Source organism: Symphalangus syndactylus, chromosome 5 (genome assembly GCF_028878055.3).
Source record: "Symphalangus syndactylus isolate Jambi chromosome 5, NHGRI_mSymSyn1-v2.1_pri, whole genome shotgun sequence".
In the NCBI taxonomy this organism is placed as follows: domain Eukaryota; kingdom Metazoa; phylum Chordata; class Mammalia; order Primates; family Hylobatidae; genus Symphalangus; species Symphalangus syndactylus.
Window position 1 is genome coordinate 54,460,376 of NC_072427.2, and position 27,942 is coordinate 54,488,317.

Genomic DNA, 27,942 nt, shown 5'->3' on the forward strand with positions numbered 1-27,942 from the left:
CATTATATGAGTTGGGAATAATTTCTTTTTCTGTCATCTGTAATAGTCTGTGTAAATAGAGATTATCTGCATTTTGAATGTTTGATATGATTTGCCGATAATACCATCTAGGGCAGGTGTCCAGGGTTTTATTTGTTTATTTTTAGTTTATTTTGAGGGAATAGGTTTTTAACTACTGGATCAATTTCTTTAGTAGGTTTGTTCAAGTTTTACATTTCTTCTTGACTGAATTTTAATGTTACTTATTTTTGGAATTGTCCACTTTTCCCTAAATTTTCAATTGTGTTGCATAAAGTTGTTCATAGTATTGTTTTTCAAAAATGTCAGCTGTATCTGTAGTTGTAATCATTTTTTCCTTCTTATTTATGCCTTCTCTATTTTTCTATAGTCTTTTCAAAAAGGTAGCTTTCAGTTTTGCTGCTGTTTTAAAAATCAGGATTTTTTTGTTTCAAGTTTCATTAATTTCTGCACCTGTTATCTTATACTCTTGTTCTTTTTCTGACTTCGTGAGTCATACATTTATTTATTTATTTATTTATTTTTAATTTTATTTTGAGACAGAGTTTCGCCCTGTCACCCAGGCTGGAGTGCAGTGGCGCCATCTTAGCTCACTGCAACCGCTACCTCCCTGGTTCAAGCGATTCTTCTGCCTCAGCCTTCCGAGTAGCTGGGATCACAGACGTGCACCGCCACACCCAGCTAACTTTTGTATTTTTAGTAGATTGGGTTTTGCCGTGTTGGCCAGGCTGGTATCAAACTTCTGACCTCATGTCATCTACTTCCCCTGGCCTCCCAAAGAGCTGGGATTACAGGCCTGAGCCACAGCACTCAGCTGGAGTCATACATTTAAATTATTGGTTTTCAGGCTTTCTTCTTTTCTAATACACACATAAATCTCACATTTCTCTCTAAGTAGTGGTTTAGCTGAATCCCATGTATTTCAATAGTTAGTGCTTTCATTGTCATTAAAGTTGTAAGTATTTCCTAATATCCTTTATGGTTTCATCTCTGACCTATGATTTTTTAAAACTATGTCCATAAATTTCCAAGATTTTTTTTGTCCTTGATTTCTGATTGTATTGGGTTAAAATAATGTAAATTGTATGAAAAAGGTTCTTTGATCATTGTTGAAATTTGCATTTTTTCTTTTTCTTTAATGACTGTGGAGTTGAAAATAATGGGTTCTCTAGTTGGAGCTACATATTTCCTTTAGATTGGGTTTATTGGTTGTTATTCAGCTTTTCTCTACTTGATCAATTAGTTGATTGAGACAAGTGTGTGTGTGTGTTTTTTTTTTTTGTTTGTTTGTTTGTTTGTTTGAGGTGGTCTCATTCTGTCACCCAGGCTAGAGTGCAATGGCGAGATCTCGGCTCACTGCAAGCTCCGTCTCCCAGGTTCACGCCATTTTCCTGTCTCAGCCTCCCGAGTAGCTGGGATTACAGGCACCGACCACCATGCCCAGCTAATTTTTGTATTTTTAGTAGAGACGGGGTTTCACTGTGTTAGCCAGGATGGTCTCGATCTCCTGACCTCGTGATCTGCGCGCCTTGGCCTCCCAAAGTGCTGGGATTACAGGTGTGAGCCACCGTGCCCGGCCAACAAGTGTGTGTTTTAACTGTACTATTGTGAGAGTAAGATCATCTATTTTTCCTTCTAGTGATGAGATTTTGCGAGTAGGAGTTATCTTGTCTATGTCTCTTGGTGTAGATGTGTATAAGTTTCTGTTGGATGTATAACCTTGCCATAGGGTCACTGCATCATAGGTTACACGTATGTTCAGTTTTATTAGATATTGCCAAACAGTTCTAAAATGGCTTAAACAATTTATAGTTGTACCAGCAGCTTATGAGAATTACTCAATATATTTAGCAACACCTGCTGTTGTCACTTAAAAAAATTTTTAGCCATCATAGTTGGGATGTACTAGTAGTTTATTTTAGTTTTAATATGCAACTCCCTAACTACTAGTGAGATTGAGCCTCTTTGCATGTTTATTGGTTCGTCTTTTGGTTTACAGTTCTCTGCCAAAACAATCTTGTCTTTTATCTTGTTGAATATAGTAAACATAGTTCTTTTACTCTAAATCTAGAGCAATTGTGGGTATGTTTCTGTTGCTTGTGGTGTCTACTAGTGTTTTTTTTTTTTTTTTTTTCATATAATCTTTCCTGTTTGTATGCCTGGTTATTTTTGATTGAGTTATCTAAAGATTGAAAAAATGTAAAAATAAATTGAGGTCTAGGATGATAGATATTTCTCCTCCGGGATGGGTTTGTGTTTGTTTCTGTTGGGCACTTGGCAGCAGTAGCAATCTGGGTTAACATTAGTCCGATTTCAAGGACTGAAATGATTCAGAACTAAGCTGCAGTGCCTATGAGGGCCTGCCAGCGTCTGGTTGGTCTTTACTTATAAAGAGTACCCCTTCAGGATCCCAGTCCAAATTAACCAAGCTTCCTGGCTTTCGGGGGCCTTGGATTCCAATTTATGTGCCTTCAGTCCTGGATAGAGTCCTTGTTGCTCAGCGATGCTCTCCAGAATCAGAAGATGCCCCAAGGGGAAGATGGCCCCATATGCGTGGCTCACCTTCTCAGACCTCCATTCTTCCAGGATCTTGGCTTGGCCATTCTTTACCATCATACTGGTTCTATAATGCCTTCAAGAAAATATCCTTTATATTTTTTCCAGTGTGTTCAGAGAGGGAGTTAATCTGAATTATCTCATCCTTCAGTCTCAGAATCTAAATTCCTCCAGTGTATTTATTTTTTCCTCTTTTTCTCTTAACCTCTGTATATATGCATGTGTCTCTATGGATTTTGTGGGGTTTACTTTTCTTTTTACATGGTCTAAATTTTCATCCAGTTAAATGGACACATTTTATTTATTTATACTTGTGATTTATGATGTACTTGGATATATTTCTATCATATTTTTCTTTCCTTCCCTTTTTTGAGGCAGAGTCTTGCTTTGTCACCCAGGCTGGAGTGCAGTGCCGTGATCTCGGCTCACTGCAACCTCTGCCTCCAAGGTTCAAGTGATTCTCCTGCCTCAGCCTCCTGAATAGCTGGGATTACAGGCATGCACCACCACTCCCAGCTAATTTTTGTATGTTTAGTACGGATGGGGTTTCACCATGTTGGCCAGGCTGGTCTTGAACTCTTGACCTCAGATGATGCACCCACCTCACTGTCATGTTTTTCTATGCTTTGTATTTACCTTTTGTTCCCTGGGATTTTTATTTCTTTGGGTCTTTAATAATTTCAAATGTACTCATTGTAGAATTTCTATCTGATAATTATATTATCTAGAGCTTTTTTAAATTTCTATAATTTACACAAGTAGCTTGAATACTAGGGTAATTTTTCAGGCAAGAGTTTTTCTTTTTATCTTTTTAACATTTATTTCAAAACATGTCAGTCATTTTCACTACTAAAATCCAGAGAAGACACCAAAGTGAAGACAGGATGAGAAAATACGACCAGTGAAAAATAAATGAGAAACAGAAAATATGTCTTGAAAATATTCCTTATAATAGGAAGCAATCAAAAGTAGAAATCAAGATGAAGAAAGTAGAACCAGATTAGGTATTATTAAGTCATTGTCCGTCACACATATTAATTCATTTCTTGTCCCCAAATACTTCTTTTTTTTTTTTTTTTTTTGAGATGGAGTTTTGCTCTCGTTACCCAGGCTGGAGTGCAATGGCGCACTCTCGGCTCACTGCATCTTCCACCTCCTGGGTTCAAGCCATTCTCCTGCCTCAGCCTCCCGAGTAGCTGAGATTACAGGCATGCTCCACTATGTCTGGTTAATTTTTTACATTTTTTGTAGAGACAGGGTTTCACCATGTTGGCCGGACTGGTCTTGAACTCCTGACCTCAGGTGATCCACCCACCTCGGTCTCCCAAAGTGCTAAGATTGCAAGTGTGAACTTCCGCGCCCAGCTCTTGTGCCCAAGTGCTTCTTTACTATTTGATAGGTTCATGTGGTTGTGGGGTTTTTGACTGCTTGTGGGAATAAGGATAAAGATTATGCAGTAAAGCTCTTTTAAAAAAATTTCAGCTTTTGCTTATAAACTCTAGACTTATTTACTGTACTTTAAAAGTTCACAAAAACACTTTTATTTCTTTCACCTCATTTTTATCTTTGTTTCTTTGGTTTTCATAAAATCTGTTGTCTGAGCATAGAGCTTATTCCACTGGGGGGAGTGTGGGTCCTGGCATGGTGAGCTAACTGCTGCACTAGCTGGCGGCTCCCTCCCTCCAAGGCTTGCTGGCCACCAGGAGGTGCTGCTGAGGGGTCTGAAAGTGGCTGCGGGTTAGAGGGGATGCCCAGGCAAACATTACTGGAGGGAAAGATTAAGAGATGGCAGGGAACAGAGGATGCAGGCCACTAGAGAAAGGAGCTCATTTGTTTTTTATCTTTCTCTCTGTGACAGTCAAGATTTGCTGTGTCAATAATGAAAACCATTGAACTTTACCCTTTCAATGTTGAATTTTATGGTCTGTGAAATATCCTTCCATAAAGCTGTAAAAATGAAAGATCTGCCTGTCAGAAGAGCTGAAGGAGAATGTGTCAGAGACTGCTGACCTGCCTATGGACCCAGGAGCCTGCTGACTCAGTGTGACACATACCTTTAAGAACAGCCCATACTAGAAAAAGGGGTGCATGTATTTCTAAGAATAATGTCCCAGCCTCTTGGTGAATGCCATGGCTTAGAGGGTGTAACCTCCCTTTTGAAGACGAGGAAACTAAGGTATGGAAGTACTGAGTAGCTTTCTTGAGTAACCAAGAGAAGAGGAGTAGCGCCTGAGTGTCTGCCCTCATGATCTCACCACACACCTGGTGGCAGATGTGCCAGAGTTGTTAGGGCTTCCCTATGCCGTCTGTCCTCAAAGATGTGGGTGCTATCAGATCTTGGGCTGGAGAGCACTTGCTTCCTCATGCTGTGTGACATCTGGAACATGCTGTGAGAGTAGAATAACAATTCCAAGTAAAATTATACAGTATATTCTGAAAGAAAGGTAAATTTTGCATACCCAGCCTGCAGAAAGTGTAACAGCTTGTGGTGACCAGGACTGGTTGCTGCCCCTCTGAATCACGCTTTAGACAAGTGGTCGGAAATTGTGGACTGACACAACCCCTGGTTGTTTGCATAGCAGAATCAGCTCTCTGACTATTTCCTGTGACTGGAGTGGGTTCAACAAGAAGATGCTACAGACAGCTGCTGGCACAGGTAGACACAGCCACCATTCCCATGGGATTAGCCTTGCTGTTCACAGCCACTGCATTCTGGGAGACTTCCTGCTCCAGCATTCCAGCAAAAGCTAAGAACCTTGGAATTTAAGCACAGGGACTATGGGGAGGAGTCAGAGCTGCCCCATGGGCCTAGCCCCTACCAGCATTCCCAGCATTCCTTAGATAACAGCTAACTGCAGCCGACTTGCAAACCGGGCCTAGGTTAAGATCTCCGTTTAGGAGAGCAACCAAGTTGAATCTCATGGCTGAGGTTTCTGGGAAAGAGCCTGTCATTAGCCCATCCCATCCCCAGATTAGCCCCTGCTCCTGAGACTAGGCAGTGTGGTCACATTACACCGAGACAGTGGCTCTCAAGGAAAGGGATAGTATTCAGAGAAGGCAGTAGGTGCTCCCACATACATGTTATTGTAGAAATGTATAATATACATAACAGGGATCACATTATATATACACTTCTGTGTTCTGCTTTATTCACTTATAGATCATGAACACTCTTTGTATTTCATATTCTTTGAAAACATTTTAATGTCTTTTTGCTATCTCTTGTATGGGCATATTATGGTTTATTGATTCTTCTACTGTTAAACATTTAGATTTTTTGCAGTTTTTTTCCAATTATAAAAATTATTGGCTGGGCATGGTGGCTCATCCGTGTAATCCCAGCATGTTGGGAGGCCGAGATGGGCAGATCACTTGAGCCCAGGAGTTTTGAGACCAGCCTGAGGAACATGGCAAAACCCTGTCTCTACAAAAATTAGCTGGGTGTGGTGGCGTGTGCCTGTAGTCTCAGCTACTTGGGAGTCTGAGGTGGGAGGATCACTTGAGCCCAGAGAGGTTGAGGCTGAAGTGAGCAGTGATTGTGCCACTGAACTCCAGTTTGGGTGACAGATTTAGTTTTTGTATTTCCTTATGAAAGGTTTCAAAAAGATCACCTCTGAATTAAAGGATAAGAAATTTTAGCTGTCAGTATGTACTGTCAATATGTCAGATGGCTTTTTAGAAAGGTGGAATAACGAATATAGAGCTGGTTTGTTGCATGCCAATGGTGAAACTCACATACAGATTAGAATAACACATAGGCATGTTTAGCTGTAAGCATGAGGGTACTCAGGTGGCAGGGGTCACGCAAACATTCCACATATGAGAGAGCTTCTGGTTTTTAACAGCTTTATTGAGAGAATTTACATGCCATACAATTCACTCATTTTAAGTGTACAATTCAGTGGCTTGTAGTATATTCATAGAGTTGAATATACCACTACATGCATAGAGTTGAATATGCATCCTTCACCACAGTCATGTTTAGAATATTTTCATTAGCAGCTATCACCCCCTACTACCTCCATCCCAAGTCTGCAACCACTAATCTACTGTCTTTATAGATTTTCCTATTTGGGATATTCCATGTAAATAGAATCATATAATATATGGTCCTTTGTGTCTGGTCTTCAACTTTGCACGCTGTTTTTAAGGTTCATCCATGTTGTAGCATGTATCAATACTTCGTTCCTGTTTATTGCTGATAGGAGAGCTTATATAACATCAGCAGAAGGGCCTGTGAGTCTGTGGTTAGAGAAAGGGAATTGAGGACCCATTTGGGAGCAGTGATCATGAATTATAGTGGCACTGTTTTTTTATTATGTGACTTTCTCCAGCATCCTTACATTTTCAATGATAGTAGCAGTAGTCATTTTTGTGAATGTACCTGTTTATTTACCCTATCCATTATTAGTGGATAAGTCTTTCCTAATCTTTACTCTTTTGAAAACTGCTTCAATAGATAGATCTTTGAACATTTATATGATTGTCTTTTGTGGGTGAATTTCTAGAAATAGATTTGGTGAGTGAAGGGGTATGGTCAGTTTACATTTTGACACAGGGTGCCACTCTGCCTTCCCAAAAACTGAAAGGAACTTGTCTTCATCACACTAAAAATGTTAGTCTTCTTAATCTGTGGTGATTTGCAGTGTGAAAAATTGTTCATTAGTGTTGTTGTTAGCATTTTTTGCACTGTTCAGATTAAACAGTTTTTTCATATGTATTTTACCATTTGTGTTTTTTCTTTTAGAATTTATAAGGTTAGAAGTAAGTAGAAGTGTACATTTTTATGTAGTCAAGTATTTTATTTTTCAGTATTTCCTCCTGCTGCTTTAAGTTTAATTAAACAATTTAACAGTATCTTGTTACTGTTAATTATCATTATTACACTGTTAACCTGTTTATTATCCCATTATGCTTTTCTTTGATTGTTCTGTTACCATTTCCTTTCTACTATTTTTCCTGTGGCTTGTAATAACCATTTAATTTCTTTTAAAAATGCCACCTTCAATGTTACTCTTCAAAATATTTATTCTTCTCAAGATAGAAGAAACTTACAACCCTCAATTAGACATTTTCCCACACAGCTAACCCTTGCATTTTCACACCAATTATTTCTTTCTACTTTAATTTTAGAAGACTCTAAACTGCTAACTGAAGATTTTCTTAGAAACTTAAAAACATAGCCCTTTACAAATATATTTATTTGCAGTCTAAGAGTTAGTTGATTTACAAATGAAAACTACTAAATATCAAATTAGTAGACAGCAACTTTAGCTGACCTTTGCATTAATTTCTTGTATTTTAATTTGCACAACTCTGCAAATACATTTGAAAACAGATTAAACCTTTTCTGTAGAGACATGACCTCACTGTGTTGACCAGACTGGTCTCAAACTCCTAGACTCAAGCAGTTCTCTCGCCTCAGCCTCCCAAAGTGCCGGGATTACAGGCCTGGAGTTTAAGAGAGGCACACTGAAGAAGTCTGAGTTCCTTTAAAATACTTGAGCAAAGAATGAAAAGAAAAAGGCCAGGTGCAGTGGCTCACACCTGTAATCCCGACACTTTGGGAGGCTAGGGCTGGTGGATCATCTAAGGTCAGGAGTTTGAGACCAGCCTGATCAACATGGTGAAACCCCGTCTCTACTAAAAAAATGGAAAAATTAGCTGGGCGGGGTGGTGCATGCCTGTAATCCCAGCTACTCGGGAGGCTGAGGCAGGAGAATCACCTGAACCCGGGAGGCCGAGGTTGCAGTGAGCCGAGATCGCGCCATTGTACTGTAGCCTGGGCAACGAGAGTGAAACTCTGTCTTGGAAAAAAAAAAAAGAAAAAGAAAAAAAATGAGATAATGAAGCAAATATGCCAGACCCTTGATACTGTCGAGAATGGGTATATGTGGGTTCATTATACCATTCTCTCTTCTTTTGATTATATTTAAAATACTTCATAATAAAAACTGTTTAAGCTGTTGAAAAATATGATTCATCTAAATGAGAGTAAACTGAGCTATCTGGGAAGATGCAGCAGTGGAAAAGAGGGGATCCAGTAGGGGAGAGAAGCACAGGCAAGGCCACGGGAACCATGGCAGCAGAGCCCCGTGAGAGCTATGCCCAACACATCTCCTCTGTCCCTACTCTCAGCTGCAGATGCGCTGCAGGCAGGGGCTGTGAGGTTATTTCCTGCCCCTGTGTTCCTCTTCCCTGACAGTGGCTGGCCCTGCAGGTTCTCAGGGAAGGTGCTGAGGGGGCTGATAAATCTCTGTTGGATACAGAAGCAGCAGAAGTCACAGGGAAATGGAGGGTTTAGGTGTAGATACCTTCCTGAAGCAGAAGCACCTATGAGGCAGTGAGCTGGAATGAAAGGAATCTGGTCTGAAGAGATAGTTTAAGATCAAGGCAGGACTGTTTTAAGTGAGGTAAGGTCCAGGAGATGAGGGGAGAGTGCTGGCATTCAGAGGGCCAGGAAGCTGGAGGCTGGGTTGTTGAATTAATCATTTACATGGATATTGAAATAATCCAGGATGATGGGAGAGTCCCTCCCTCCCACTCTCCCTGACATTTTATTATGAAGATTTCAAAACTACAACAAAGCTGATAGAATTTTACAGGGAACTCTCATATATCCAATACCTGGATTCTACCTTTATTCTTTTACTTTGTTTTATCACGTATCTGCCGATCCATCCATCTGTCCATTTCACATGTTTTACTCATTTCAAGTAAATTGCAGGCACCACTGTGTTTCCCTCATGCAGGAATGTTGAGGGTTAAATGTGGGGGTATTTTTAAACTGTTAGATATTATTGAAATACAGTGTTTTAAATCTAACTAAGAGGTTCCTTGACTTCAGGTTGCGAATGATGACTCAATTCCTGAATCAGCTTTGGGAATGGAGCCAGACCCAGGTAGAGACTGGGCCACTCTAGTTCCCTTGCTCAGCAGGAGCAGCAGGGCTGTCACAGCGGCTTCCTCTGTGGGCATGCAGTGGCCGCTCCTCTCACTCAGCACCTTCACCCCGCAGATGCAAATGCTCCTCTGCTCTTAGAACAAAACTGCAACCCCAAAGATAGGTAACGGAAGGGAGAGTGCAGCATTTGGAAGGGAAGGCTGAGGTGGCATATTCTGGCAGGGAACTAGTCATAATGCTAGTTATCCAATCATTGAAACATCTTCTAGGTAGACTGTTCCATCCTTCAGTTTGCTTTTCTTTTCCCAAACCGTAGTTGCTCTTAATCTGAGGTGGAGTAAGTCTAACCAAGTTCTGGTGCCTGTCTCTGACCCATGGGTCGCTAGAAAATTACAGCTCAAGGTGAAGTCTCAAGAGGAGTAGCCTTATATTTATGAAATGCTAAATAAAAAGATCCTCTGTTCTCATGAACCACTTACAACTTGGGCTTTATTTTTACCTGCATGGAAAACATGAAAAGTAACAGGAAAAACATGTTTACATTTGGTTTTGACCTAGCACTGGTCTCGGAAGCAGGCCCCAGTTAGAGTTCGTACTGTAACTAACAGGCTCTGTGACCCTGGGCAGGTTCCTTACCTGGCAGTGCCCCAGTTTTGGCATCTGTGCATGATGATGGTACCTGTTCTGCCTCTCTTGCTTGTGAAAATGCACAGAAAGAGCAGTGTGTCAGATGTTGTGTCTACCTAGATGGCTTCAGGGCCTGGACTTACCACCTTAGCACTCAACCACTTGCATCCTTTCTGTCTTATGGGGTCCCATCTCTCTTGCAGAGTCTTGTGTCATCTCCCCACTGGGAAGGGGAAAGAGGACTGGCCCAATAGGGCCCCAGCCATGTGGTAATTGGGGCTGCTTAGCCCTGCCACCGGGCTCCAGGCAGAGTTGTTTCCCAGAGGGTCCAGAAGAAATGAACAGGCTGGGAGCAAGAGAAAATCTTGCCCATGGAGAATGCCTGTCAGGAGGCCAGGCTGATGAAAGCAGCTGGTCCTGAAGTCCCTCTGCCTAAAAGCTGGCTCTCCAGACCCCCAAAACGCCCAGGGCTCTCTCTCTTACTCACTGCACTCAGGTCTCCAAGGTCACCTCTAGTCTTTCCAGTCTAGCACTCCACCTGGTCACACTCTGTGCCTTTTCCCTGCTTATTTTCCTCATAGGACATTACTTAACAAGGTATATTTGTTTATTGTCCCTCTCCCCCCTTAGAATGAAAACTGCACCAGGACGGGAACTTTTGTTTTTTTCATCTCTGTGTTCCCAGCACTTAGAAGGGAAGAGTGCCTGATACATAATAGATGAAAAGCACTGTTGTATGACTGCATGAATTAATCAGAAACAAAGCTACAGGCCCATAGTGTGAGGTCAGAAGCTTTCATCCCCTGTGCCCTTGTGCCCACCAACCTAATGCTCTCTGGGCCTGCTGCCTCTGTTCCTGGGACTTTTCTGCTCCTCTCCTCTGATGGAGACCTTGTTTGCCTCTTTTTTGATTGATTATTTGCTTAGGTACAGAATTCTAGCTTAAAAGGTATTGTTCTCTGAATTTGAAAAACATTGTTCTACTCTAGCATCTGAATGTTGCTATTGAGACCTTTGATACTATTCTGTGTCCCGAACCTTTGCATGACCTGCTTTTTGCTCTGGAAGCTTTTAGCATCTTTATTCCTGGCATGGTGACATTTCACCATGATGTGCCTTGTATGGTCTATTTTCATCTTTGCAAGCCTCTTGGAAGGCCCTTTGAACGTGGACACCAATATTGTTTTGGGAGGAAATATCTTCTGTAGTTTATTTGATAAACACCTTTCTTCTCTCTAGAAATCCTGTAAATTTGCTGTTGGACCTTCTTCATTGATTGTTATCTTTTCTCTGCTCTGTTTGACCTCTCTTTTTACACTATTTGCTGGGAAAGTTCTATGACTTTATTTTCCAACCCATCTAACTTTTTTAATTCATACTTTTTTTTTTTTTTGAGATATGTTCTGACTCTGTCACCCAGGCAGGAGTACAGTGGCACAATCTTAGCTTACTGCAGCCTCGACCTCCCCAGGCTTAGGTGATCCTCCCACCTCAGCCTCCCAAGTAGCTGAACTACAGGCATGTGCCGCCACACCTGGCTAATCTTCTTGTAATTTTTTTGTAGTGATGGGGTTTCGCCACATTGCCCAGGCTGGTCTGGAACTCCTGAGCTCAAACAACCCACCCGCTTTGGTCCCCCACAGTACTCGGATTACAGGCGTGAGTCACTGCTCCTGGCCTATATACCATTTTAATTTTCAAGAGCCCTTCCTCCTTATTTGTTTTGGTTTCTGTCTTTGACATTGGGAAGTTTTCCTAAAAAGTCCTCTGATCCTTAGTTATCTGTTCATATGTAAGAGTGAGTCGCTAGAAAGCAGGGATATAAAGATGTATTTGTACACCCAATTTCATAGCGGCGATATTCACAATAGCCAAAGGTGGAAGCAACCCAGGTGCCCACTGATGGATGAATGGATAAATAAAATGTGGTATATTCATACTATAGAGTAGTATTCAGCTTTAAAAAGGAAGGAAACTCTAACACATGCTACAACATGGATGGACCTTGAGGACATTATGCTGCGTGAAGTGAGTCAGTCATAAAAGGACAAATACTGGATGATTCTTCTTACATGAGGTACCTACAGTAGACAGAGTCATAGAGAAGAAAGTAGAATGGCAGGGGTTTGGGGGAAAGAGGGAGTTAGGAGTTAGTGTTTGATGATTACAGAGTTTCAGTTTGGGAAGATGAAAAAGTCCTAGAGATGGATGGTGGTGATGGTTGCACAACAATGTGAGTATACTTAATGTCGCTGAACTATTTATTTTAAAATGGCTAACATGGTAAATTTTATGTTATGTGTATTTTACCACCAGAAAACCCAGTGAGTCACTAGGAAGCAAATTGGAAGCTCTTGAGCAAGCCGGCTCTTTTCCTAGGAGAAACTGTCTCTGCAGGTCGGGGAGAAAGTGTCTGTGCAGGATCTGGGGATCCAAGTGTTGCATATGCTGGCATTCATTCACTCCCCTGTTCTCAGCCCTGCACCCATCCTGCTATTCCCTTTGTGGTTGCGTCCTGCTCCCCTCAGCCTGGAGCCTGGGTTGCAGAGCAAATTTGTTTCTGTGTGGTCTTCCCCTCTGTAGCATCATCTGCTATTTCTCATCCTGTAACTACTATATTCATTTTCCATCTTCTGAAAAGTGTTGCATCTCTTATTCACTTGGATCTTTTCTTCTTTGTGGCCTTATATATTGTTTTTGGCAGGAATTCAGGAGGGAGAGGAGGTAATATACATGTACTATCCACCCTCTTAATTAGAAGTTAGCTTAGGTATTTTTTAATAGTAGTGAGCATGTAATTATGGATATAGCACTTTAATCTTTTGAATCCACTCACATACAAATGAAAATTCAAAATGCTTATTTCAGCTAACTATTCAGTTTATCTTATTGTACACATCAGCGCAGCCACCACCTGGGAGCTGTGATCAAGATGTGGAGTCAGCATCTAAAATCAGTGAGCTATAGACACCTTCAAGGTCGTATCCTTTCGTTTACAGCCGAGCTAGCATAGCTCTGTGTCCTGTTAGGACGAGACAGTTCTTAAAGAAAGCAGAAAACAACAATAATGAAAACTTTATGGACCTAAATCTTAAATGTCTTCTATCCTTGTCAATTCTCTAAAGGGGTTGAAAAATACACCATGAAAGGTGGTGGCGTGGGGGGGTTCTGTGTGCCTATGTGCACACGTGCATGTGTGTGTGTTGGCAGGTGGAAGAGTGGATTAAGGGTAGGGCTTGAAAGGAAATGGCTATATGATGTCACAGCTCACTGTTTTGTAGTGGTTTATCCTAATTGTTTAGTTAATACTGTATAATGACATACTAAAATTAACTTGAGTTAGTTTTAAATCTAATTTATGATGAACATATATTAACATTTAGGTACATTTGCTCTATAAATGTGGGATCCATAAGAAAGAATCCCATCTTTGAATTGCAACCAAATATTTTAGAACAAGTAGATCAGGTTGTATGGAGCTAACACAACTTGAGCAAAACTTCTAGGACTAGAGGAAATTGTGTTTGTGCAACAACGTTTGTGTAGGGCTTTAAAATTCATGAAGCTCTGGTAGTTTCCATTTTGGCTTTCTATTATAGGAAGTAAATGTAATTTTAATAGTACCATTTTTTTTCTTTTTTAATTAAGGATGATGTTAGCCTCCAGTGAATTAAATGTAAGGGAGCTCATTACCCATTCAGGAAATCCAGTTCTGTCTTCTCAAGTTGCTCTATTATGTTGAATCCTGTGTGTAAAGATCAAGTGCCAACCCAGAGCATTTCATAGGGATTCTCACTGTCCTGCCGCTGCCTGGCTTTCTCCAGGCTTCCCGAGGTGGGGGTGCAGCTCTTTGGATCCCAGGGCCTCTGGAGGTCAGATGAGCTAACAGAGCAATTAGGGGAGCTCTATATAGCATCCACTTTCAACTTCAGGCAGACTTTTATTTAATAAACAAATGTTTACCAAGGAAATATAAATTTGCTCCATGATGTATGAAAACACCAGGGAAGAAACTATATTTATTTAAGGTGTAATCCATGCTAGTGAGTTGAATTCCTAACTTACAAAAATCCTCAAGTCATATGAAATGTTTTGTACATTTAAAACATATTAATACTGTTTGGATGTGTATCTTCAGCTTATTCCAATCCTGTATGTTACATTCATTCCCTTGTGTGACAGAGGCAGATACCATCCCCCTGAGGTTTCCTAATGCCATGAGAATGTGGAAAGCAAGCCTGCGGAGAGCTAACTCACTCTGAGAAAGGCTTTGAAGATTGTTTTCTCATCTGCTTTTTATTTTCATATGCAAGTACGGTCCTCTGTAGTACGTCTTATCTCTCTCTTTAGCCAGAAATACTTTGGCCCATAAAAATAGAAGAAAATCTCCAGCTAAGAGTGACACAAGTGCAGAGGTTAAATATTCAGTTCTTTGAAGTGAAATCATTTTTTTGTTCTTAGTGTAATGATACCCCTTTTCCTCCCTCTCCCTTCCTCTCCCTCAACACTTCCCAGGTCAGCAAGCTAGAAACTTTGTTGTCATCTTTCGATCCTCCCTCTCTCACTCTCGCTCACTAGTTAATTGGAAGTCCAGAAATGCGATCTTCATGAAATGTCTCATGAATTTATTCTGCTCACGGAAAACTTAACTCCTGCTGCATCTTGATGCACTTGAATATTACAGTTCTTAAAGCTATTAACCCTTTGGAGGTTATGAACTCCTTCAATAGCTAATGAAAACCATAGACCCTCTTCTAGAAAAAAATGTGTGTATGTACAAGTGTGTGTGCACATACACAGTATTGCAACCATGTTAAGAAATTCACAGACCCCAATTAAGAAACCCTTATAGGTCGTTCTCCTGCCTCTGATACCTCCCACAACAAATAAATCCTCCATATTTTTATCAAGGTTATCTTTCCAAAATAGATTTAGTCATGTCAGTCCTTTGTCTAAACACTTTACTAACTTGCCATTGACTATAGAATAAATTCTAGTCTATTTAACCTGGTCTTTTAAGTCCTCTGTATTCTACCCCCTTTTTTTGTGATCCCCCTGTTTTCATGAACTATCTACTGCTCTATTTGCTATTCTCCACACCTGCTGTGAGTTTGTAGAACTTTTTGCCTGCTTGTGCTGTCCTTGTCTCTAGGATATTTACCTTCTTGCCCTTCTTTTCTTCAGTGTTGAGGGCTTCTTTATTTTTTCAAGGCTCTGATGAAATGGTTGTAGTTCATGAGACTATTACTTTTCTATTAATCTCTGCTCGTCTCTGCTTCCTGCAATCCTGCAGAACTGTCTGCCTGGGCCGGCGCATCTACTAGGTTAAACCATATGAAATTACTGATATTCAGCTGCTTTTAAAATTTATTTTAAATTTACATACAGTAGAATTCACTCTATTTGGCGTACAGTTTCTGAGAGTTTTGATAAGTGCAATAAGTTATGTAACAGCCACCACAATCAAAACTCAGAACAGTTCCATCACCTCCCAGAATATTTTTCCAAGCTCCCTCTTTTTTTTTTTTTTTTTTTTTTTGTGAGACAGAGTCTCGCTCTGTCTCCCAGGCTGGAGTGCAGCAGCATGATCTTAGCTCACTGCAACCTCTGCCTCCCGGGTTCAAATGATCCTTCTGCCTCAGCCTCCTGAGTAGCTGGGATTACAGGCATGCACTGCCACATCGGCTACTTTTTGTATTTTAGTAGAGACATGGTTTCACTATGTTGACCAGGCTAGTCTCAAACTCCTGACCTTGTGATCCGCCTGTCTTGGCTTCCCAAAGTGCTGGGATTACAGGTGTGAGCCACCACGCCCGGCCCCAAGCTACCTCTCTGACTACAAAAATTTCTGTTTTTCACTACAATGAACACAATTTTGTGTGGTTCAACCTACTGTTTGATTCAAAACTAAATAGTTGTTTTCTTGTGGTTATGGACTGCCTATTTGTGTTAAAAATTCATATGTTGAAATCCTAAATCCCTGGTGCCATGGTATTAGGCAGTAGGACCTTTGGGAGGTGATTAGGCCATGAGAGTGGAGTCTCCATGAATGAGCTTAGTGCCCTCATATGAAGAAGGGGACCAGTGCCTTTCTTTTCTCTCTCTACCATGTGAGGACACAGCAAAAAGCCATCTACAAAGCAGGAAGCGGGCCTCTCCAGGCATTAGATCTGCCAGAGCTGTAATGTTGGCCTTCCCAGCCTCCAGAGCTGTGAGAAATAAATGTTTGTTTAAGCCACCCCATCTGTGGTATCTTGTTATAGCAGCCCAGGTGACTAAGACACTCATCTTTCTCCTCATTGGATTGCAAACTCCCCAAGAATCCAGATCATGCCTTATTTTTCTATATCCCCGTAACTCCTAACATAGATAGAGCCTGGTGCATTTTAAGTTCCCAGAGCCTGAGTCTTAGTTGAGTCAACAGAGGAATGCATGGTTAACAAAAATAATTATGAGATTTGCTTTCATTATGAGATTGAACTTCCGTGATATGGTTTGGCTCTGTTTCCCCATCCAAATCTCATGTCAAATTATAATCCACAGTGTTGGAGTAGGGACCTGGTGGGAGGTGACTGGATCATAGGGGTGGATTTCCCCCTTGCTCTTCTCGTGATAGTGAGTTCTCACAAGATCTGGTCATTTAAAAGTGTGTAGCACCTCTCCCTTTGCTCTCTCCTGCTGGCCACTGAAGACGTGCATGCTTCCCCTTTGACTTCCACCATGATTGTAAATTTCCTGAGACCTCCTCAACCATGCTTCCTGTACAGCCCATGGAACCATGAGCCAATTAAACCTGTTTTCTTTATAAATTACCCAGTCTCAGGTAGTTTTTTATAGAAACATGAAGACAGACTAGTACATTCCCCCCTTCTTATTTTCCTTCCTCTTCCTTCTTCTGCTGAATTTACTAATGGGTTCCATTATGCCTTGCCCAGTTCTTGAGATAGCCATTCTAGAAACAGCAGCTCAGCTCTGTCAGCCTCTGGGTTTTGGAGTTAAGTTCTGAGACTGAGCAGATCTGGTGTGCTGTATGCCAGCTCTGAGCCTGAAGCATTGGGACCACCCTGAGCTGCAGTGGGCAACTGCTGACATGACTGCATTTGAGTAGGTTTCATGAGAGATACCAATGCAGGTAAATGTATTGTAGAGGAAGAAGGTGACTGAATCTTTAGCACATTATTTATTTGCATCTGCTCTCCCTGAGATCATCATAGTCCAGCTTACTGCCTCCAATGGTCTGAAAGCAACAGAGTTATCTGGAGCTGAAAGTATCAGCTAGTGAGTGGTAGAGGGGCACCCGCTGATGTACTCTTACCATGCAGGTGTATGTTCTCCTCTCCCTGTCTTTCAGGACTCATTGATCATTTAATTCCACCTCAGATAATCTCTTACTCTCTTTTAGTTTACCCCATCACATATAATTGACGATGCAGAATCCATGTCTAAGTTGGGACTTCCCTATGCTTGTAGCGTGTTATTTTTAGGAGAGGAGGTGATTACTCTCATATCATTAGAGTTATTGGGGAAGCAATTTTGTTAGTCATTATGCATATCAATAATTATACAAACTGATTTATGAGTGCATTTTTATCACTAGTATTATTAGCACAGTTGTTAGAGCTAAACCACAAATATAATTCTTTCAACTTTAATGAAATATAGAATAATCTACATTCAGATAGTAAGAATAGTATTAATCACTTGACAATAATTAAAATACACTTCTACATATAAACAGTGTTTAAAATGTAAAAGTAAACATGATACCAGAAAATATTTTCAAAGTGGAAAGGCTAAGGGAGTGGTGAAAGTGTTTAAAAACAGGCCTGTGTTTAGGACTTCCTAGCGATAGGCTAAGCACCTTGGCAGAGAGTCAGGTATTGTAGCAATGAACTTGGGTGGAGTGAACATAATAAAGTCACTCTTTCCACCTTAGTGTTTAAAAATATAAACACGCTTTGATGTTAAAGGAGAAAGTGAGTGTACATAGAAAATAAGTACTGTATTTATTTCTTCTCAGGTTTCTGTAACATTTCTTAGTATAAAAGGTTCTGTCTCCACTGCCGGCTATTGTTTTGCAAGGAAGATGGGTGTTAGATATCAATTTAGATTTGCGAGGTGAGTAAAAGTTCAAACTATTTTTCCAGATAAGGTATTTTCTCCAGTGCTTTTTAGTAGTACAAATAAACAAATATCACGTTGCCTTTTAGAGTGTTTCTGATTTCAATGCAGATACGCAGTCCTTTGTGGAGCATAAACCTGGATCAGCCTAGAAACTCTGCTTAGACTGAGATAAGTGATGAAGACTTAAAGAATAATTAAAATTAAAAGCTAACTTAGTTTCCCATCTCTGCCTCCAACAACTTAACTGATGGATGGGTTCCATGTGAAGTCCTGGAAGGGTTTAGCTACCCTATTCCTCAGAGACCCGGGTTCTAATCTACAGACTCCAGCTTGGCCCTAGTGCACAAAGACATTCTGCTCGGTGGGTAGGATGCCTAGCTCCCCTCAGAATCCTGTATGAGCATGGTGTGAGAATTGGGGTTGCCAGGGAGCAGTACCCTAAGGGCGTAGCAGGTCTTTGCACAGTGGGAGACCAGCCTTTCTCCTGTAGGTGCTGAGAACTCAGGACTTGGGCATCAAGAAAGTGAACTTTGTTTTTGACTCATAAGTCTGTTGTTAGGGCTGGCTACAGGGTAGGCTTAGTAATATTTCCAAGGACTTAGGTTCTTTCCAACTTTCAACTCTTTCTTTGAGCCAGCTTTCAATTCTTTAAGGTGAGGATTTGTCTTCATGGGATAACTGCAAGGTAGTTGCCATGTCTCTGGTGTCATATGCAGACCACAATAGCTGGAAGTTTAAAAATAAACCGTTTTCTCTGGTGAGCCTCTTTTTTTTTTTTTTTTTTTTTTTTTGGAGATGGAGTCATGCTCTGTCACCCAGGCTGGAGTGCAGTGTCCTGATCTCCACTCATTGCAACCTCTGTCTCCTGGGTTCAAGCAATTCTCCTGCCTTAGCCTCCTAAGTAGCTGGGACTACAAGCATGCACCACCACGCCCAGCTAATTTTTCTTTTTCTTTTCTTTTTTTTTTTTTGAGACGGAGTCTCGCTCTGTTCCCCAGGCTGGAGTGCAGTGGCACAATCTTGGCTCACTGCAAGCTCTGCCTCCTGGGTTCATGCCATTCTCGTGCCTCAGCCTCCTGAGTAGCTGGGACTACAGGCATGTGCCACCACGCCCGGCTAATTTTTTTCTGTATTTTTAGTAGAGACGGGGTTTCACCGTGTTAGCTGGGATGTTCTCGATCTCTTGAACTCGTGATCTGCCTGCCTCGGCCTCCCAAAATGCTGGGACTACAGGCGTGAGCCACCACGCCTGGCCTAATTTTTCTACATTTAATAGAGACGGGGTTTCACCATGTTGGCCAGGCTGGTCTTGAATTCCTGAACTCAGGTGTTCCGCCCACCTTGGACTCCCAAAGTGCTGGGATTACAGGCATGAGTTGCTGTGCCCGGCTGAGCCTCTTTTTAAAAGCCAGGAGATTATTTTCTCAAAACCTCCTAGCCAGCTTCACATCTCAGGTCGTATCAGAGGGATTGGAATTGCCATAACTGGCGTCTGCTAATAAATTCACCCTCTTGGGACTGGTGCCCCACCTTCAAAACAGATGGCCACTTAATATCAGAATAAAATTAGAATTTGTTAGCAAGGAAGAATGAGGGTGGCTGCAGGGGTGGCCATCAGTGGTGGCTCCTGTAGTGTCAAGGGAGGTACAATGACTGTTTGAGAATGTCTTTATATCACCTGCCCACTTGATAGCTTGGTTGGGTATAGCATTCTAGGTTGGAAATTTGTTCTTCTAATTTTGTAGGCATCATTAATTGTTTCTAGTTCCCAGTGTTATCACTAAATCCAGTGCTATTCTGATATCCCAGTCCTTTACACTTTCTCAAGTCTCTCTCTTTGGAAGCATTTAGGCTCTTCTCTTTATCCCTGGTGTTCTGATGTCCGTGGAGTAGGTCTTTTTAAATTCATTGTGTTGGATACTTGCTGAGTAGGCCCTTTCAAAATAGAGAATGTCTTTCAAAATTTGGGAAACATTTTCTTCTTCTCATGTTGGACCTTTTATCTCCTGTCTCCTCCCTCTTTATCTTTCCTTCTTCTTTTTTTTTTTTTGCTTTATAAGGTAATTTCTCAACTTTATCTTCCAAATTTCTGTTGGTGTTTTTCCCCTCTCTGTCCATATTTTTAGTTTCCAAGAGCACTGTTGTTCTCAGTTGGTTTGTTTTTCTAAAGAGCAGAAAATGATAAGAGGAATGGAAGAACTTGTGGTTGAAAGTTCTGAGGAACTTTGTTATGCAAGCAAAGGAATTAGGCTGTGTTCAACATCTCTGCATAGGGAGACAGGTTGCCAGGCAAAAGAGAAGGAGGTCGCGGGAACTTGGGGGAAGCTTGGGAGGAATGGAAGAGGTTACAAAGGCCATGAACATGAATGTGATGGGTAAGTTAAAACAACAAAGCAGGTGGCATTGATAGCTTAGTTGAAAAGGTTTATTTTTCAAATTAATGTTCTTAGGTTTATTAGACCCTTGCATTTGTTATTGCTTTTAAATGATATTAACTCTATGTTCCTGATTACAAACATGTTTATTGTAGAAATGTTGGAGAATATAAGAAATCACACAAACCTCCTAAATTGTGCATAATCTCATCACTCAGAGATAACCAGTATTAATAGTGTAGTGTTTTCTATGCCTTGTCTAATGGCGTATGAATACATGTATGTACCACTTCTTTTCAGTTCTTTTTCTTTTTGAGACGGAGTCTCGCTGTCGCCCAGGCTGGAGTGCAGTGGCGTGATCTCGGCTCACTGCCACCTCTGCCACCCAGGTTCACGCCATTCTCCTGCCTCAGCCTCCCGAGTAGCTGGGATCACAGGCGCCCGCCACCATGCCTGGCTAAGTTTTTGTATTTTTAGTGGAGATGGGGTTTCACTGTGTTAGCCAGGATGGTCTTGATCTCCTGACCTCATGATCCGCCTGCATCGGCCTCCCTAAGTGCTGGGATTACAGGCATGAGCCACCGCACCTTGCCTTTCTCAATTCTTTTACTTTTTATTTTGAAAAAGTTTCAAACCTACACACAAGTAGCAACAATAATACAATGAACTCCTATGTACCTTTTCATCTAGATTCACCAATTGGTAGCTAATATTTTGCTACCGTATACTTTTTAAAAACAAAATTAGAGTCATACTGTAGGTTATATTTTTATATTCTACTTTTTCCAGTTAACAGTACATCACATATCTTGAATATCCTTATCATCAAATACTTTTTCAAGGCCAGGCACAGTGGCTCATGCCTGTAATCCCGGCACTCTGGGAGGCTGAGAAGGGCGGATCACTTAAGGTCAGGAGTTCAAGACCAGCCTGGCTAACATGGCGAAACCCCGTCTCTACTAAAAATACAAAAATTAGTTGGGTGTGGTGGTACACACCTGTGTTCCCAGCTACTTGGGAGGCTGAGGCACGAAAATCACTTGAACCCAGGAGGCGGAGGTTGGAGTGAGCCGAGATTGTGCCACTGCACTCCAGCCTGGGTGACAGAGTGAGACTCTGTCCCAAAAACAAAAACAACAACAACAACAACAACAAAAAACAATATTTTTCAAGAACTATTTTTAATTTTTATTTTAGATTATTAAACTTTATTTATTTATTTATTTTGAGATGGAGTCTCGCTCTATTGCCCAGGCTGGAGTGCAGTGGTGCGATCTTGGCTCAACCTCCGCTTCCTGGGTTCAAGTGATTCTCCTGCCTTAGCCAGCCGCCTGAGTAGCTGGGATTACAGGCGTGCATCACCACACCCGGCTAATTTTTTTATTTTTGGTAGAGATGAGGTTTCACCATATTGGCCAAGGTGGTCTCAAACTCCTGACCTCAAGTGATCCACCCACCTTGGCCTTCCGAAGTGCTGGGATTATAGGCGTGAGCCACCGCGCCCGGCCTAACTTTATTTTTAAGAGCAGTTTTAGGTTCACAGCAAACTTGAGTGGAAAGTACAGAGAGTTTCTGTATAACCCTTGCACCCACGTAGGCATAGCCTCCCTCACTATCAATATTCACACCAGAGTGGTACTTTAGTTACTACTGATTAACCTACATTGACACATCATTATCATGCAAAGTCCATGGTTTACATTTGGGTTCACTCTTGGCATTCTGCAATCTATGAATTTGGACAAATGTGTAATGACATATCCACCATTATACTATCATACTAAGTAGTTTCACTGCCCTAGAAACCCTCTGTGCTCCACCTGTTCCACATACCACCCCTGGAAACCCCTGGCAATCACTAATCTTTTCACAGTTGTAGTTTTTTCTTTTCCAGAATGTCAGATAGTTGGAATCATACAATATGTAGCCTTTTCAGATTACTAAGTAAAAGAAACCAAATATGTATTTAATTTTCCTCCATGTTTTTTGTAGGTAATAGCTCATTTCTTTGTATTGCTAAATAATATTCTAAACTGTGGTAAATAAATGTCCAAAGTTTTGTTTATTCATTCACCTGTTGGAGGACATCTTGGTTACTCCCAGGTTTTGGCAATTATGATTAAAGCTGCTATAAACATTCATGTGCAGATTTTTGTGTGAACATATGTTTTCGACTCATTTGGGTAAATACTAAAGAGTATGACAGCTGGATGAGTTGGTAAGATTGTTTGGTTTTGTAAGAAACTGCCAAACTTATCTTCCCATCATGGTACTTTGTTGTAAGTTTGCACCATAGTTTTTTTTTTACTTATTTTAAATTTTTGAACATTTAGATTTTTTTCCAGTTTTAACCCTGCGAGGAACATTCTTTTAAAATCTTTGCACATGTTTCTAATTATTTCCTTAGAATAAACTCCTCACATTGGAATTGCTGAGTCAAAAGATCTGGTCATTTACAATTGTGGCAAGCATTGCCGAATTATTTTTCCCAAAGGCTATTGTACTAATTTATGCTTTTGCCAACAGGCCTGAGGATGACTGTGCTTTTCACACTCTCAGTAATACTGTGAATTATTTTGTCAGTTTGCTAGGACTACTGTGACAAAGAACCACAAACTTGGTGGCTTAAAACAACAAAAATGTATCCTTTCACAATTCTGGAGGCCAGAAGTCTGACTCAAGGTGTAGCAGGGCCATGCTTCCTCTAAAGGTCCCAGGGGAAGATCCGTCCTTGCCTCTTCCTAGTTTCCGGTGGCTGCAGTTCCTATTGGTGTTTCTTGGCTTGTAGCTGCATCGCTGCAGTCTCTACCTCCATCATCACCTGGCTTTCTTCCCTGCCTGTGTATCTCTGTCTGTCCTCTCCTCTTCTTATAGGGACACCAGTCATTGTGCTTAGGGTCTACTGTAATCCCATCTGACCCCATCTTAACTAATTACACCTGCAAAGACTCTCACATTCTGAGGTGCCAGATGGACATGAATTTTGAGGAATACTATTCAGCCCACTTCAATTATCTTTTTTTTTTTTTTTAATAAGACAGGGGAAAGCATTCTAGTTTTTGCTTTAGTTTGCATTTCTGTAATTACTAGTGGTGTTGAAATCTTTCGATGTGGTCATTTGCAGATACATCTTTTTTTTTTTGTAAATTATTTGTTTATAGCCATTGCCATAGTTTTCCTTTGAATGATGTATCTTGACTACTGGAACAATCCGTAGTTTATTTTTGTGAAAAGTGGTAGAGATTTGACTTTCTCTTCCTCTTCATCCTACATCTGACTGACCGTCAAGTCCCGGTGGCTTTCTCCTCTAGCTGCATGCCAAATTTAATAACTTCTCACTGCCTGCTCTACTGCTTGGTCTCTCACAAGGATTATTGCAGTAGCCAGTACCTGGTTTCTCTGCATCCACCTGGTCTCATCTCCGCAGAGCAGCTGGAGCAGTCCTTTTCAGATGTAAATCATCCTGTCACTTTCCTGCTGATCACATTTAGAAGGAAATCCTGAACCCTCATTGTGGCCTGCAGCATCCGCCACCCTTTTGCTACCACTCTGCCCACCCCTGGTCTCCGTCCGTTACCAAACACATCTATGGATCCAAGATTTTAGGTGTTAAGGCCTGAAGGAGTTCAGCTGGTGAAGTAAGTTTATTTTTAGCCCTCATACCCAGCTCCAAGAGGTCAAAGAATTGATAATGGGGCTGCCTCCAGGCACTTGTGCTTCTCAATTCTGCAGTTCATTTTGTATGAGCATGATATTTTGCCTTCAGGTTGCCCTCTACAAATACGTCTTTATTTGGATTTTTACAAGCTAATTTTCCATAAAGGAATTTCTTATTGCCGTAGTCTACTTAGCTTGCTGCTTTTTCCCAGAAGTTCCCCTGATTTCAGAAAAAGAGGACAAATATCTAATTTCCTAATTTGTTAAGATTCTGAAACTTGGGCCGGTCGTGGTAGCTCACGCCTGTAATCCCGGCACTTTGGGAGGCCGAGGCGGGCGGATCACAAGGTCAGGAGATTGAGACCATCCTGGCTAACACAGTGAAACCCCATCTCTACTAAAAATACAAAAAATTAGCCAGGCGTGGTGGTGGGCGCCTGTAGTCCCAGCTACTTGGGAGGCTGAGGCAGGAGAATGGCGTGAACCCGGGAGGCGGAGGTTGCAGTGAGCCGAGATCGTGCCACTGCACTCCAGCCTGGGCGACAGAGTGAGACTCCGTCTCAAAAAAAAAAAAAAAGATTCTGAAACTTGGTGAGATTGAACATGTAATTTGTTCATTTAATAGTTTCTCAGTGAGTTGGGCTTTAATTTTTACCCACTGTTTTACCAAGTGACAAGAAGATCCTTCTAGATAAATATTACATGATATTGTAAGTACATTTGATCATGTAAGAAAACTAAAAAATTTGTGGCATGCGGGGTTTGTGCCTTTATAAAATATTCATCTTGAGCTTCATATGGAGCTTAAAAACGATGACACATAGATCAGTTGGAAAGTTTTGCTTCCTCCTGACTCACCCTTCTCCAGGCCAGAAGCCACCAAGTGTATGTATGGGGAGGGAAGTGGGTGAGACAGGGAGCCTGGCAAGGGCCCCCTCCTAGTGTGTTTTGTGGGAACAGCCTCATTTTGTTTATAGAGGCTGGGCTTGCCTGTAATCACTTAGGTCAAAACCTGGCATATTAGATAGAAAAGATAGTTTTCTTAAATGGGATTGACAGTTTCCGCCTTCCAGGTTCAAGTGATTCTCCTGCCTCAGCCTCCCGAGTGGCTGAGATAATAGGCGCCCGCCGCCACGCCCAGCTAATTTTTCTATTTTTAGTAGAGACAGGGTTTCACCGTGTTGGCCAGGATGGTCTCGATCTCTTGACCTCGTGATCCACCCGCCTCGGTCTCCCAAAGTGTTGGGACTACAGGCATGTGCCACTGTTCTGGGCCTTTAGTGTTTTTTTCTTTAGAGGTGAATGGCATATAACAACTGAGATGTTAACTTGCTGACTTGTTGATTTCCACTTCTCTAGTCCTTATTTATTTCCGTTGGATCAAAGTAATTCCATTATGGCTGAGCAAATGATGCCTTAGTGCAATTTATTAAATAAAGGAATTCTGTTCATACAGAACTGGTTCATGACAAAAAAGGAACATCAATAAAGAATAGTTCCGACTTTCTTGTTCCTTTTTAAAGGTGTTTTTACTAGGACTTGACCCTTGTAAACTTGAGTGCGTGTTGTGATTTAATGGAAAGTTTTTTTTTTTTAATGAAGCCTGACTGTTGATTGATTTTCATATAGTTGAGTTTATTTTACCTTTAGTTTGCTAATGATTTCTTCCTCCATCTATACCACAGTTAGAACAAACTACAAACTAATGATACTGGGCGTGTAGCCTATATTTTTTCCAAGCAGTTGAATCTATAACTTTCACCACCAAGAGGAAAAGAATGCAGTGGAAAGGTTTTAAAAAGTACATTTCTTTATGAACTATTTCTGTTAGTTTTTAATTTTCTAGTTTTCTCACAAAATAAACTTTCAAAGTTCTTCATGATTCAAATTAAAGAATCAAATATGACAGTAAAAATTTCATTTACTATCTGGATTCTTTCCCCTCTCTTCCAATTTGTGGAAATAGAGTTGCATTCAGGGTTGGTGACATGAACTAGAGGGTTAATATTTGTGGCGTCTTTTTTCATATTATTCTAAATGTTTATAGGCCTTTATTTCATCTTACTAAGAAAATCAAAGCAAATGCAGAATTACGGGCTGGTACAAAGTATATGAGAACAGTATGAAAATACTTGAATCATAATTGACGATGATGCAGACATGTCATCAATTGAGTAATGTTATTAAAAGTGACACTTCTTTTTTTTTTTTTTGAGATGGAGTCTCGCTCTGTTGCCCAGGCTGGAATGCAGTGGCACAATCTCGGCTCACTGCATCCTTCACCTCCCAGGTTCAAGCAATTCTCCTGCCTCAGCCTCCTGAGTAGCTGGGATTACAGGTGCCCGCCACCACACTGGCTAATTTTTGTATTTTTAGTAGAGATGGGGTTTCACCATGTTGGCCAGGCTGGTCTTGAACTCCTGACCTCAGGTGATCCACCTGCCTTGGCCTCACAAAGTGTTGGGATTACAGGCATGAGCCACGGTGCCTAGTCAGAAGTGACACTTGTTTACTGCCAAGGATCATTGGCAGAATGCACCAGAGGCATCTGTGGTTTTTTGGATCTATGGATCGAGAAGGCCCCAAGGAGTGGGGATCAGGACTTGACTCCTGAGGCAGCTATACTTTTGGGCAATTTTGCTTTGGAGGTGTACAAGGTGATGTTATATTGCTGACTAGAGTTGACCGAACCAAATTATAATTGTGAAAGCAAGAACAGTCAAACAAGTAACAACTATGTAGCTGTGGAATATTTATAAGAAACTTTGTACGCATTGCGATCTTCAGAATGCTGTGCCTACATCTCAGGACTGTGGTGTTAAAAGAGACACAGTCTCTATCTTCAACAATAAGTGATCATCATTCAGTATTGGGTAAGCATTCCGTCAATGCCCCTCTCTATCACCTTTTTCACAGCTGTGCCGTTCTCATCGATTTTCTTCTTGAGAAGTCTACCCACTACTGTCCTCTTTATCACCTTTTTCCCAGCTGTGCCAGTCCTCATCGATTTTCCTCTTGAGAAGACACCACTACTCTGTTGTCACCTACTCCAGGCAGCCCTCCTAGATATCCTCCCTCTGAGTCAATCATTCCCTTCCCTGCTGACATCTGAATCTTCTACTCGTTTCTGTGGCTGCTGGGGAAGCTTGCACTATAAAGGATGATTCTTTGTCTCACTAGATCATAAACTCCTGAGGGTGCATTTCACATATTACTCATGTTTATAGTTCTGGACCTAGCAGAGTCAGAGTGAAGCACAAAGTAGAAATTCAATAGGGTTTGTAAACTTGAACCTAAGCATACCATACAAGCCCATGTGCCATACACTGGGCTAGGCACTCATGTATATTGATTACTCATCTAGTCCTCGGGGTCAGAAATCAAGTTTTTGTGCAGTTTATACAGCTACTAACTTGTTGAGGCCAGAAACCTTGGGGTCATCCTTGACTTTTTTCTCTCAGCTCTGCATGTATCCAGTCCCTCAGCAAACTCTGCTGAGGCTGCACTCTTGGAATAGATCCGGTATGTGACTGCTTACCACCCTCACCTAAACTCTTATCATCTCTCACCTGGACTGTCGAAGTAGCTTCATAGTAGCTTCTGCTGTCACACTTGCCCTGTTGCCGCCTGTTCCCAGTGCACCCCTCAGAGAACCAGAAGGATCCTGTTAAAGGTAAGCTG

General features: G+C 41.3%; 1 protein-coding gene across 8 annotated transcripts in view; it reads left to right on the top strand.

Annotated features, from left to right (window-relative positions):
* Positions 1 to 27,942, top strand: part of TJP1 (tight junction protein 1) — a 275,476-nt gene that overhangs the window by 40,386 nt on the left and 207,148 nt on the right. Inside the window, exons 1-2 of one of the 8 annotated variants that reach the window (XM_063639036.1) lie at positions 23,188 to 23,245; positions 27,723 to 27,934. The exons of 5 other annotated variants lie outside the window; for them this stretch is intronic. The gene's annotated coding sequence lies outside the window, so the exon portion shown is untranslated. Of the gene's footprint in view, positions 1 to 23,187; positions 23,246 to 27,177; positions 27,935 to 27,942 lie in introns of those variants that run through there. 2 more of the 8 variants (XM_063639037.1, XM_063639038.1) reach the window with 2 other exon arrangements.